Source organism: Neltuma alba, unplaced genomic scaffold (assembly GCF_004799145.2).
Source record: "Neltuma alba isolate B1F8T4 unplaced genomic scaffold, ASM479914v2 tig00003321_pilon, whole genome shotgun sequence".
In the NCBI taxonomy this organism is placed as follows: Eukaryota; Viridiplantae; Streptophyta; class Magnoliopsida; order Fabales; family Fabaceae; genus Neltuma; species Neltuma alba.
In genome coordinates, this window is record NW_021633237.1 from 1 (window position 1) to 12,542 (window position 12,542).

Here is a 12,542-nt window from a genome sequence, read left to right on the forward strand (position 1 = left end):
TTTAGAACGAGGATTGAATAAGTATGGAGTTTTTGTCATATTTTTTAATAGATGGTTTGAAAAGGAATTTTTTATTTCAATAAATAAGCACTGCAACGTTGACATACATTTACATTCCAAGCATCTTTATTATAAAGCATTTCTAACTACTTTAATAAAACCAGAAAAAGATGAAAATGTTTAGTTATTGACTTTTATCCTAAAAGTATCAAATATGAAATAAAACTTTTACTCAATTTTTAATTGAGTAAACTAACATTGAATGATAAAAAACAACAGAAACACCTTGGAGAAAAGTGTAGCTATTGTAGTTAAAAGTAATGAATTTGTAGTTACCATAATTTTATAGCTCTTTTTTATTTTTATTATAAGTTTCAAATAAATATCTGTGTAACCAAAAAATTAGTAAAACAATAAATAAATAAGAAATATATTTCTGTTTTCAAATATATTTTACAGTAAATGAGGAAAAATGAGAAATAATATATAAGAAAATAAAATGGGAGAGAATGTGACAAAAAAAATAGAACAAATAATTAAGAATAAATTGTAAAAAAATTCATGAAATATTGAAACAAACTCAAATTAAAGCTTATAAAATAATAACATTTTCTCCTGACTTTGAAACTTATAAATATGAGGAGGCAATATAAATACTCTTAAACATCTTGTGATCTTGTCCCACCTTCTAATAATGTAATGTGAAAATGGAGGCACTCACGTAAAAAAATAAATGTGAATTAGGTCAAATTTGTCATATACAAAAAAGATAGTTAATATTCAAGTCTTTAATATTTCAACTGATTTTTAATCAGGTTCTTATAAATTTTTTTTCTTTATTAAGTCCTTGTAATTTCACATGTTTTGAATTAGGTCTTTATAATTTTTTTTCTTATCAGGTCCTTGTTTATCATATTTTTAATTAGGTCCTTGTAGTTTTTTATTCTTTATTCTATATAAATAATAATATTTTTATAAAATAAATTATTATAATAATCTTATGTTAGTATTCTTTTAAATTTTTTGTTAAACATATTATTATTTTTCAATTCTAATTTTTATAATTATAAATTCAAATTATAATAATAAATTATTTAAAATTAGAATTAAATTATAAATAAATTACATTTTATTATAATTGATTACTATAATTATTATTAATTATTAATGATTATATTAACTATTTTGTATAAAATATTTATATTCAATTAGATTGATTATTCTAATTAATTATTAATTAAAAAAATCATTCTAATTATTATTTTGCCCAATTATATAATTATTAATTTAAAATGAATTAATTTTCAAGAATAAATTTTATAAATAAATTTTTTAAATTAGAAAGGACCTAATTAAAAAATAAGGTAAACTATAAGGACTTGGTAAAAAAAAAATGAAAGGGCCTAATTAAAAACACCTGAAAGTAAAAAGACATGATAAAAATTTTTTTATAAAGACCCTAATTAAAATCAAATGAAATATAAGGACCTAGAGATTAATATCTCTAAAAAATCTAAATTTGTCAAAATATCTTTTAGAGATAATTAATCCGCAAGTCCTTATAGTTTCAACAAATTTTAAATTAAGTCCTTATAGTTTTTTTTCTTTTTATCAGGTCCTTATACTTTACCTGTTTTTAATTAGGTCCTTGTATTTATTTTTCTTTTATCAAGTCCTTATAAGTTCATCTTATTTTTAATTAAGTCCTTGAATTTTTTATTCTTTATTTTATAATTCTAATAATACTATTATATAAACATAAAATAGTATATATTATTTAATATTAGTTTATAAACAATAATTTCTAAAGATATTGAATTATTATAATGATTTTAATTTTTTTCTGCAAAAAAATTAATTGTTCTAAAAAATTTTCCTGAATTATTAATTCCATTACTTTTTTATTACATAAGTATTAATTTAATTTAATTATTAATATTTTATATTTCATTATTAATCTATTTAATTAAGCTTATATTTAATTAATAAATAAAAATTAAAACTACATGGACTTGATTAAAAATCTAATGAAATTATAAGGACTTAATTAAAAAAAAAATAATACAAAGACCTAATTAAAAAAAGGTAAAAGTATAAGGATCTAATAAAAGAAAAAAAACTATAGAGACCTGATTCAAAATTTATTGAAACTATAAGGACTTGTAGATTAATTAACCCTATCTTTTATACGACCTGCTTCCCTTTTATAATTAATCTTAGACTCACGTAAATAAAAAAATAGTTAAAAATAATTAAATGTGTAGAAATTGAAAATTTTTTTCCGAAAATCTCCTTATTTATGAAAGAGAGAATGTATAAAAAAGTGAACAAAAATTATTATAATAAATAGAGTTATGAAAGAGAGAGAATGTGTGATATGAAAAAAGATAATTGTTTGGAAAATGAGATAATAAATATATTTAGTATTAGAATAAGTAATTAATATGGGTAAAATAAGAAATTTGCTATAAAAATTAAACAACTTGTAAATATTTGCTTATATCTAGGAAAGAGAAAAGAATGATAGTTGTTAATTAAAAAAGATAATTAATCTCTAAGTTTTTATAGTTTCATTTGATTTTTAATTAGGTTCCTATAAATTTTTTTTTTATCAGGTCCCCATAAGTTATAAACTTTATCCTAAAGCATTTTTGTTTCATATTTAATTTAAACTTTTACTCATTAAAAATTAAGTAACCAACTTTGATTGATAAAACAATAGAAAACACCTTGGAGAAAAAATATAGTTATTATAGTTAAAAGTAATAAACTTGTAGCTACCATCATTTTATTACTTTTTCTTATTCTTATTATAAGTTTTAAATAAATAATCTGTGTAAACAAAAATTAATAAAAATAAATAAGTAAAAAATATATTTCTTTTTTAATTATATCCATCCTTAAAGTAACCGAGGAAAAAATGAAAATAATATATAGAGAAATTGAATGAGAGAGAATGTGACAAAAATAGAACAAATAATTAAGATAAAATTATAAAAAATCAAATATTAAAACAACTCAAATTAAAACTGATAAAATGAATCACATTCTCTTCTAACTTTGGAACTTATAAATATGATGGGAGGCAGCATAAATACTCTTAAACATGTTGTCTTGTCCCAGAACAAATAATTAAGAATAAAATTTTTAAAATTCATTAAATATTAAAACAACTAAAAGTAAAATTTATAAAATAGATCACATTTTTCTCTAACTTTGGAACTTATAAATATGATGGGAGGTAGTATAAATACTCTTAAACATCTTGTCCCACTTTCTAATAATGTAATACTCTTCCGACCCTAAATATAGACCCTTATACACACTAGTAAGGGTCTTACATTTAGAACTGAAGGAGTATTAGAATGCAAAGAGGCATTCACGTTAAAAAATAAATAAATGTGATAAAAATTAGAAAAAAAATATTATCCATAGAAACAAATCTAAATTTGTTATATAAAAAAAAACAATATAAATTTGTCAAAATATCTTTTATAATTAAAATCGAATAAGGGATATGCCCCTTATGTCATAAAATACGTAAGGATAATAATATTTCATAGTAAATACACTTTTCATTCCAACACAGTAACACCTAAGTCAACGGTCACAAACTGAGCACTGAACCGAAGTATCCAACTCTCGTCCTTCCCTTCACTTGCACAGATCCTCATGTTGTAAATGTGGCAGTGTTTTGCATCAGCAACGCCTATCTCCCCCACTTCATTTACCATTATACCCTTGGATCCTACCCTTCCTCCCTTCTTTCTGCCCAGTAAATTCCTCCTTCCTATCTGTCCTTCCTCGTCATTTCGGAACCGAGCTCTCACCCTCTCTCTTCCCACCCCTCCCTCTCTCTCTCCAGTTTCGCCCATCTCTTCCAAACCCCACACAATCAGCACTCACAACACCGTCAATCGAAGCGCAAAACCACCGCGAGAAATGGACAATAGTGGCAGCAGAGCCGAAGCCGAACGGTGGCCTCTACACCGCCAATAAGCTCCTCAGTGCACGTGATCTGCACGGGGCTAGGTCTTTCGCGGTTCGAGCCCGTGAGTCCGATCCCACATTTGACGCTTCTGAGTTGCTGCTCGCTGTCATCGATACCCTCCTTGCCGGTGAGACTCAGATCAATGGCCTCCATGATTGGTATAGCATCCTTCCAGATTCTGCCTTATACTCACAATATCGAGTACATCGCCTCCCAGTACCGTCGTCTCGCTCTCCTCCTTGACCCTCATCGTAACCCTTTTGCGTTTTCTAGCCATGCGTTCACGCTCGTTCATGACGCGTGGTCTGTACTCTCCAATCCAGCTAAGAAGGCTATGTACGATAACGAGCTGCGATTGGTCACCGCCCCTCCTCCTGCGGCCCCTCCCCCGCAGACTGTTCCGGTGGCAACGGTTCATGCACCGGACCCGGTTCCGACTCCGAACCCAACTCCGATGCCTAATCCACCCTTTGTTCAGCGGCAACAGCAGCAGCAGCGAACTCCGGCGAAGAGGGGCCCGAAGCCCAAAGAGAGGGCTGGTGCCGGAGAACAGGCCGAGTCCTAACATTGCGACGACGGGGACGACCTCGCAAGCTCGGACGAGCGACCCGGTTGAGTCTGAAACCGGTTCGAGTTTCTGGACGGCGTGCCCGTACTGTTACGTTATGTATGAGTACCCGACGTTGTACGAGGACTGTACTCTAAGGTGCCAGAGCTGTAGAAGGGATTTCATGCGGTGAAGGTGCGGACGCCGCCGGTGGCGGGGAAAGATTCGTATTATTGCTGTTGGGGGTTTTTCCCGTTAGGGTTTTCAGGGGATTTCAAAGACATAAGTGGGACTAATTCCAGTGGACCCATTTTCTGCAATGTTTGCATGCCCTTTGAGAGGAGGAGGAGGAGGAAGGGGATCTCAGAAAGGACCTTGGTTTTATCATGATGATGAAGCTGCTGCTGCATTCATTGAATTTTCTGAGCCAAGTGATGATGATTCGGATGATGCTGACTGGGGAGAGAGGGATGAGAGGGCGAGGAAGAGGGCTAAGAACAAAGCAAGAAGCTCTGGTAATGCTAGTGGTGGTGATGCAAGAAGGGCATTTTCTGAAAGAACTAGGAGAGGGAGCCAGAGTGGGTCCGGACATGCCAATTTAGAAAATGGTGTGGTTGGAGACGGTGGGTCTGGTGCGCCAAATACTGTGAGGGCGGAGTTGAGTAAAAAAGCTGCAAATAGCTCGAGAAGAAGGGGTGCAGGGAATCTGGGAAATTGGATTTGAATGTGGAGTTTAGTAATGAGGTGGAAGAGCCGGCCCCGGCAGTAAGAGATGGTAATGTGGCTGGAAATGCTGAGGAGAATATAGAAGGGAATGCATTTTTTGAGGGTCTTGATGAATTCCTTAACAGCTTGCCCATTCTCAATGTTGTGGCAGATGACAAGGTTAAGGGCCACTAGTATTTAAAGCCGCCTGTATTTTGGTTCACTGTTGTAGATTTTGCTATTTGTAGTTTATGCATGCTTGTAAGTGCTGTAGTAAGAAGTACTGCAAATCATCTTCCAGTTAATCTTATAATAATTTGCGGCAATTTGTGCATACTTCTTGAAATATTTTGGGTTGCCTTTTCTGAGGTAGGTTGCACCTTTCAGAAAGGAAAAAAAAAAAAAATATATATATATATATATATATATATCAGTGATTGAAGTTTAATAGTCACACACTCCCTAATAAACTATGGGGGCTTCATGTGAAGATAAAAATCTAACTTTATTATCCTTTACATTACAAGTTAATTATATGTTTATATTAGCTGGTTGATAGCCTTATTGGTGCTTTGAAATACTAGATTGCCATTCTCCTCGAGAACCATCATTATCTGCTTCAATAGCCGATGACAACTTAAGTATTCTATGTTTCGAATGTATCTACATGCAAACATCAATTTGTAATAACACATTCTCTTAGCTCCGGTATGTAACCATCACAGTCTTGATACATCTATGTATTGTCTTATATATTTTTTTTTGGTTATTTAGGTTTTTTATTGGTATATTGATGGTGCTAACTAATCTAGTTTATAAATTATTTTTCTAATGCATACATGTGTTTCTCTGCCCCCTCTCTCTGCCCCCCTCTCTGCGTCTCTGTGGTTGTAGAAGTATTCTTGGCTGCAGGTTTTGCTTTTGTTTTCTTGAGAGATGCAAATGACCTGTATCTTGCTTATATCTGTCTGATGAGTTATGGATGCCCTGAAACTGAAAAGATTGGAAGAAGCAATTTCTTGGTTTACTACTAAATATAATGCTTTTCCATTGTATTATATGCTCTTACCTTTGCCTCATTCTACCTCCAGGCCTGTTAGGACTATTCCAAGGTTAAGTACTCGGTTAGTACGCAATGCTCATGGCTAAAGGGAGAATCATATTTCTTATGTCTTGACTGGTCTACTTGCTTTAGCTGACCCAAAAAGCTACTTACTAGATCCATCATGAGTTCATTATGTGTGTTGTTTTCTTTGGTCATTTGTGAAGCATTTTTCAGTTTACGTGTGAATTGATGACCCAGATGCTGTGCACTGATTTCTCTGTGCTCTTTTTTGCTTCCAGAGATTGTCTGATTTGTTGATAAATGTTATTGACTTTATAGCTCCATTCACGTTGTAGGGTTTATGTTCTGATTGAGGCCTAGCTACACGCTTTCAAGATTGGATTATTTGTTGGTCTCTAGAAAATGTTGATGTGTTAATGGTGGTTCTGCATTCTGAATTATTACCTATGCATTTATGATATATAGTCATGTAGTGAGTTCTGAAGTATTAGATCTAAGTAATGGGATTATTTATAAAAACAGAAGAGAGCCCATGACTCTAGAAAGTACTGTATATATCTTTATTTTCATCACATGAAAATTCGCTTTCTTCTGTCAATATGTTGAATGGAGACTTGGGTACATGAATCGGAAGGAGGTCCCAATGCTGATTGTGTCCCCTTATTTGATCAAAAGGAAAAATTAGCAGAAAATGAATCAGTTGGGAGTTGATTGTTTGAAAGACTATTTTCTCCAACAATCACTTGATGTGAAAATTATTGCTTCCTGTTTCAGAATCTCATTGTCTAGGGAAGTTGATTCTTTGTTTCTATCTGTTCATTGCTGCTTCTTTTATGTTGGAAGCACAGTGATCATAATCAGGGTCCAAACCCTCTCAACGTGAGAGAGTTTGCTCTCTCTCTCTCCAAATATTTTTCAGTTTCGTTTAGTCTGTAACTATTAATGTTTTTTTGTCTAATTGTTTTGATTAGGGGGATTTTCTTGTACTCATTTTTTCACTGTCCCACAGTTGTCAGTTTCAGAATGCACATCTCGGGCCGCATGAATAATGGTTCTGAGTAATCCTATAAAAACGTGATGCAAGCTTAAATTTGAATGTGCCTCTTAGGATTGGTGAACCTTTAAAAAAAAAAAAACAAGAAGAAGCATAAATTGGTGAAACTGAAAAAAAAAGGTATAAAAAGGGCTTTTTAAAAGCTTTTTTTTTTTCCTGTAATTGAGACAAATTCCTTCACATATTTATTTCGCATACCGTAAAATTATTTTTAAAATATGGTTTGGTTTTTATTTAAATATCTTTTGGGTATTACTTAGACCTTGTACAACCAAACCAAAAAAAAAAAAAGGAAAGCAAGAGAAAGCTTGGTCTTTTTTTTTTTTTTTTAAAACACAAGCACAGATATCTCTTATTAAAGCCAATGACATCCGAGATATTATTAAGTATTGGATATGAGTACTTCTTACAATAAAAAATTTTAGTTGGTCACATTGTGTGGAATAAGTTTTTTTTATTAAACTTAATCCCTTTTAGTAGCTTAGTCCAATTTTAATCTACATAAATAGTATATCATGTTCTTGCGCTTCAACTGCACATTACAATATTAGTAAATTAGTAAATAAGATTGTCTTTAATCAAAGGATACTTTAATAATAGTAAACATTTACCAAAGCTAAAATTATTACTTTTGTTTTATTTTTATATGAATCACTTAATAAAGGTGATGACCCATAATTCAATGTTATCCCATTGAACTCTTTTTGTTTTTTTTCTTCTTCTTTTTTTCATTTGGAAGGCTTATATTTTATTATAAAAAAGGGTGGGGCCTACATTTTGTGACAAAAAGTCAAGGTCACTTTGTGTGCGTGTTGTTTTCAAAATGTCAATGGGAACTTGTGATCCTCTTATAGTGCCGTGCTGATCTGTATATTCCAAAGACAGGTTCATCTTTTTATACGAAATACTTACTTTTTTGTAACAGTAACTTTTGGACACCTTAAATTTTAAGTTTTTTATTTGTTATTTTTTAATGACAAAAAATTATTTTTTAAATGGAAAGATAGCATCAATTTTTTTGGCCTCAACTTTAGCCTAAAAAAATTTAATCCTTCGTTGTAAATTTATTGTTAAAATGTAATTAAAAAATATACTTTTTTAACATGGTTAAAATAGGTTATACATATGCATTGGGGGGGGGGGGGAAGAGCTATCAGAAAATATGTTGCATCTGAATCCAAAACAAATTTAAGGTACTTTAAAATACTGCTGATCAACTTCGAATCAAAAATTAAAACTGATCAACTAGTGTAACAGTGGAAACTGAAACATACTGGTAGATTGGTGGAAAACTGAATTGTTTGTCGCGTACCTCAGGAGGGTGGGACGAGAGAGACAATCCGAATTTGAGAATGACTACCCTAAAAAGGAAAAAGCTTCACCTTCACGGTATTCTGGTGAACTTGTGGTGAATGAAGTAGCTACGGTGCAAAAGTGTCTTTCTTTCTCACTTTTTCTCTTCTTTTCCCTCTTAATTTAGATTTCTCCGTTTTTGTTGGAGACGACTCGACTCGGAGATGCGTCCTGATCCAAACTTTACTTTATCCACCCTTTAAAATAATTCCCCTGCCATGACTATTTCACTCAATTCTCAATTCGTACTGAAGGAGAAGCGAACCCATTTTTGTTTGGGCTCTCTGATATGACCGCTTCTGCTGCTCCAATTTCGGTTTCAGGTGACCCCTTCGTTTCCATCTCCAAGCCCCTTGCTTTACCCTTACCCTTCAATTCTTCCTGCATTGTGCTTCATGGAGCTACATTGAGGGCTTCAAGGGTATTTCTGTTGTGTTATATGATTTACCTCCTGGATGCTCTTTTGTTCTGAATGAGCTCATTGTACGACTATTGCTGTGGCAGATCTTTAGGTTTAAGCTGGAAATAAGGAAAACCGAGCTCACCCATTTGAGATTGTTGAAGGGTTTGAGGTTAGTGGTTAACTTCCCCTCGGTATCTGCTTAAAGTGAAATTATTACTATTAGATTGCTTACTGTTGACTTCCTTTTATCTACTTTAACAGGAATGTCTAGAATGGTTGTTCTTAACTAATCCCCTGGTTCTTTGGTGGTGACGATCTTTATACCTGTCTGATTATAAGAATAGCTCTGAGTTAAAATCATTCGGGAGGGAAATTATTAGTAGATGGATCGGTTGTTGTTTACCATTTTTTCATCTTAAATTGTAAAAACTTTGAAGCTCCCCTCAACAATGGGTAAATTACATAGATTGAAAAGGAATATAAGACTTTTGATCTTGGCGTGTCTTATATGTGGATACGCTTAACTTGAGCGATCTATGCCTGTATGATAACACCAAAACCCTTAATCACTATTCTATATTGAATACTGATGTGTGTAATGTGATCCCATGGTGTTTCATTGTTCGATTTTAATTCTTTGTGGTTTAATTGAACCTATAATTCTACTCTGGATTTTGTATCAACACTTTGAAGTCAAAGTTAGAATAACAAAGCGATTTGTTCTTATTGTGATGAAATCCAGTAAAACCGTTTTTTGCATTGTTCTTATGTTTGTAGGAGCAACAAAACTTCAGATTTGAAGGCCTCCATGGGTCCTCCTGGATTTAACCAGCAACAGGAAAACAAGAATCCAGAAACTATGACAGAAGCAGAAAAGGGGCTTGATCTATTTAATGATCTGAAGGACAGGTTCTTAAGTTTTAAAAAGAATAAATACATGTAAGTTTCAGTATTGCCTTGTTCACAAGCGTTTTGCTTCTAATAGTGATAAATGGAATAAAATTCTTCAAGATTGGTTTCTGCTTTCTGGCAGGGGAAACTTAGAACATTTCCAAAATCTTGCCCAGGCTCAATTTCCAAAGGTAATTACTCTTTGTGTCTTTCCCCACCCTTTTGACTAAGCATTCAACTGTGTTTTGCTTTATCTTTTTGGGCAAGTGCTTTAATTTGTCTTGTGGTGAAATTAATTTTTCTTGACTAACATTTGCAAGAACAGTTCATGGTCATTGCTTGTGCAGACTCTAGGTTTGCCCATCATATATTCTGGGATTTCAACCAGGTGAAGCTTTCATGATTCGGAATGTTGCTAATTTGGTAACTTCATTCGAGGTATACGCCTACGTCATCGAAACTATTATTGTTGTTGCACTGGGAGGTAGACCCTGCCTTCCCTCAAAGTCTTACCCATATTCCTTGATGCAGAATGGACCATCGGAGACAAATGCTGCTCTAGAATTTGCTGTGACCACACTGAAAGTAAGACATTATTACCAATAAATTCGGGAGCTTTAATGGTGTTATTCATTTATCTCTGTACATTTTGTTTCTTTGGTCTGTTAATTATTTACTTTTCCATTTCTTAAACCCAGCCGTAAAGCTATCTAAGTTCATTACAAAATTCAATGAGAACCTTGAAATCCGCTATGTAGAGTAACTATGATTATGAGTTCATTTTATTCTCATGGACCATTCACAACCTAGGATGAGAGAAATAAAATTATCGTAGTTATAATACTGGTTGATCTTGTGTTATATCTTCAATGAACTGCTTGGGTGACAAGTTTTGAGCTCAATATGTGAAAGGAAGCAGGGGAAACATATATCACAGTAGCAGCAATGTTAGGTCATCTGCGTATGATTATTAAATTTGCGACATAAATGGATTTGAGCAATAACATTAAGCCATACGTTGCAATAAAACTTGTAGCTTGGTTTTGTGACTTTGTGTTATGTACATGGAGGACTTTTCAGCTTTTAGATATATAACCTTCTGTTCTGACAACATATAGTTTTATATTTGTTTGATCTGAAAGATAAAACTTATTCTCACTGTAGGTGGAGAACATCTTAGTCATTGGTCACAGCTGCTGCGGGGGAATTCGTGCTCTTATGGGTATGCAAGACGATGCAAATGGAAGGTTGAACTTAGATAAATATAAATATTGTTTTCCTTTCTGTGATAAACAAAATTACGTTTCATTTTCTTACTTGGTTATTTTTATTCCTTAGCCTCTTAGAAAGCTGGGTTGTTGCTGGAAAAAATGCTAGAATAAAAACTGAGACTGCTGCTTCTGGCCTTGACTTTGATCAGCGGTGCAGGCATTGTGAGAAGGTACATTTCATGTGCTTTAGGTGAATCACCTAATTTATAATTTCTAATATTTTTATCTGCTAATGTATTCATAATGTCTAATATCTTCATTCCCTGATGAATGATATATCTTAATAGTTAGTTGATGATAGATCTTAATGACGTTGTACAATTAACGAACCTCACATAGTAGTGAGATTAATCTTATTATTGTTGTCATATATTTATTTGCTCTTGCATGTTGAGGTGAATGACTTAATTTATTTTGTCTAATTGTTTTATCTGCTAATGTATTACTTTGTTTTTCGTAATTATACATCACAGTTTTCTGTTTTCCATCAACTTCTTGAGTGATATAGAATGAGCCTTTGCAAAATGTTAATTCTTAAAGAAAACGGATGGAGCCTGAAGGATTCAAGTGGATTTTATGCAGGAATCACTCAACCATTCCTTATTGAACCTACTTACTTATCCATGGATAGAAGAAAGGGTGTCCAATGGAGAACTGCTCATTCATGGCGGTTATTATGATTTTGTTGAATGCTCATTTGAGAAATGGACTGTGGATTACATGAAAATGAAAACAGAAGGAACTGATGTGTTAGTAGTGAAAGACAGAGTGGTTTGGTGCTAAACTTTTGCTTTTGTTTTCCTTAGTAGTGGATTTTATTGCTCTGTTAAAATAAATACTTCCAAGTGAGGTAATTGTATAATCTATACATTTACTTATTATTATGTTGGGTTGAGTAGAGAGCATGAATAACCCTTAAATAAATTTGTCAGTATTAATATTATAGAAAGAAAAGAATTATGCAAATTGCCTTTGTTTAGGTTCCACATTGCTCAAATATGACTGGAAGTATAATATCAGTTTTTTATTAAAAAAATCATAACAAGCAGCCTGAAATACACACACATATCATTTGTATTATATTTAACTTAAATTTTTTCCCTTATTTAAGTGATGTAATTTTGATATTACAAATGATTATTCTTACAATATTCAATGTATGGAGCTTGACATTTAATAATGTATACGTGTGTTGTAAAACATCAATTTATATTGGTCAAACATGTAAGTAGTTCACACCTTAAAGCAGTACATCAATTTT

General features: G+C 32.5%; 2 pseudogenes; both read left to right on the plus strand.

Annotated features, from left to right (window-relative positions):
• The first annotated feature begins 3,942 nt into the window (after nt 1-3,942).
• Nucleotides 3,943-7,391, plus strand: LOC114741225 (uncharacterized; annotated as a pseudogene).
• A 1,186-nt stretch (nt 7,392-8,577) lies between these two features.
• On the plus strand, nt 8,578-12,253 carry LOC114741227 (beta carbonic anhydrase 5, chloroplastic-like; annotated as a pseudogene).
• The last annotated feature ends 289 nt before the right edge of the window (nt 12,254-12,542 follow it).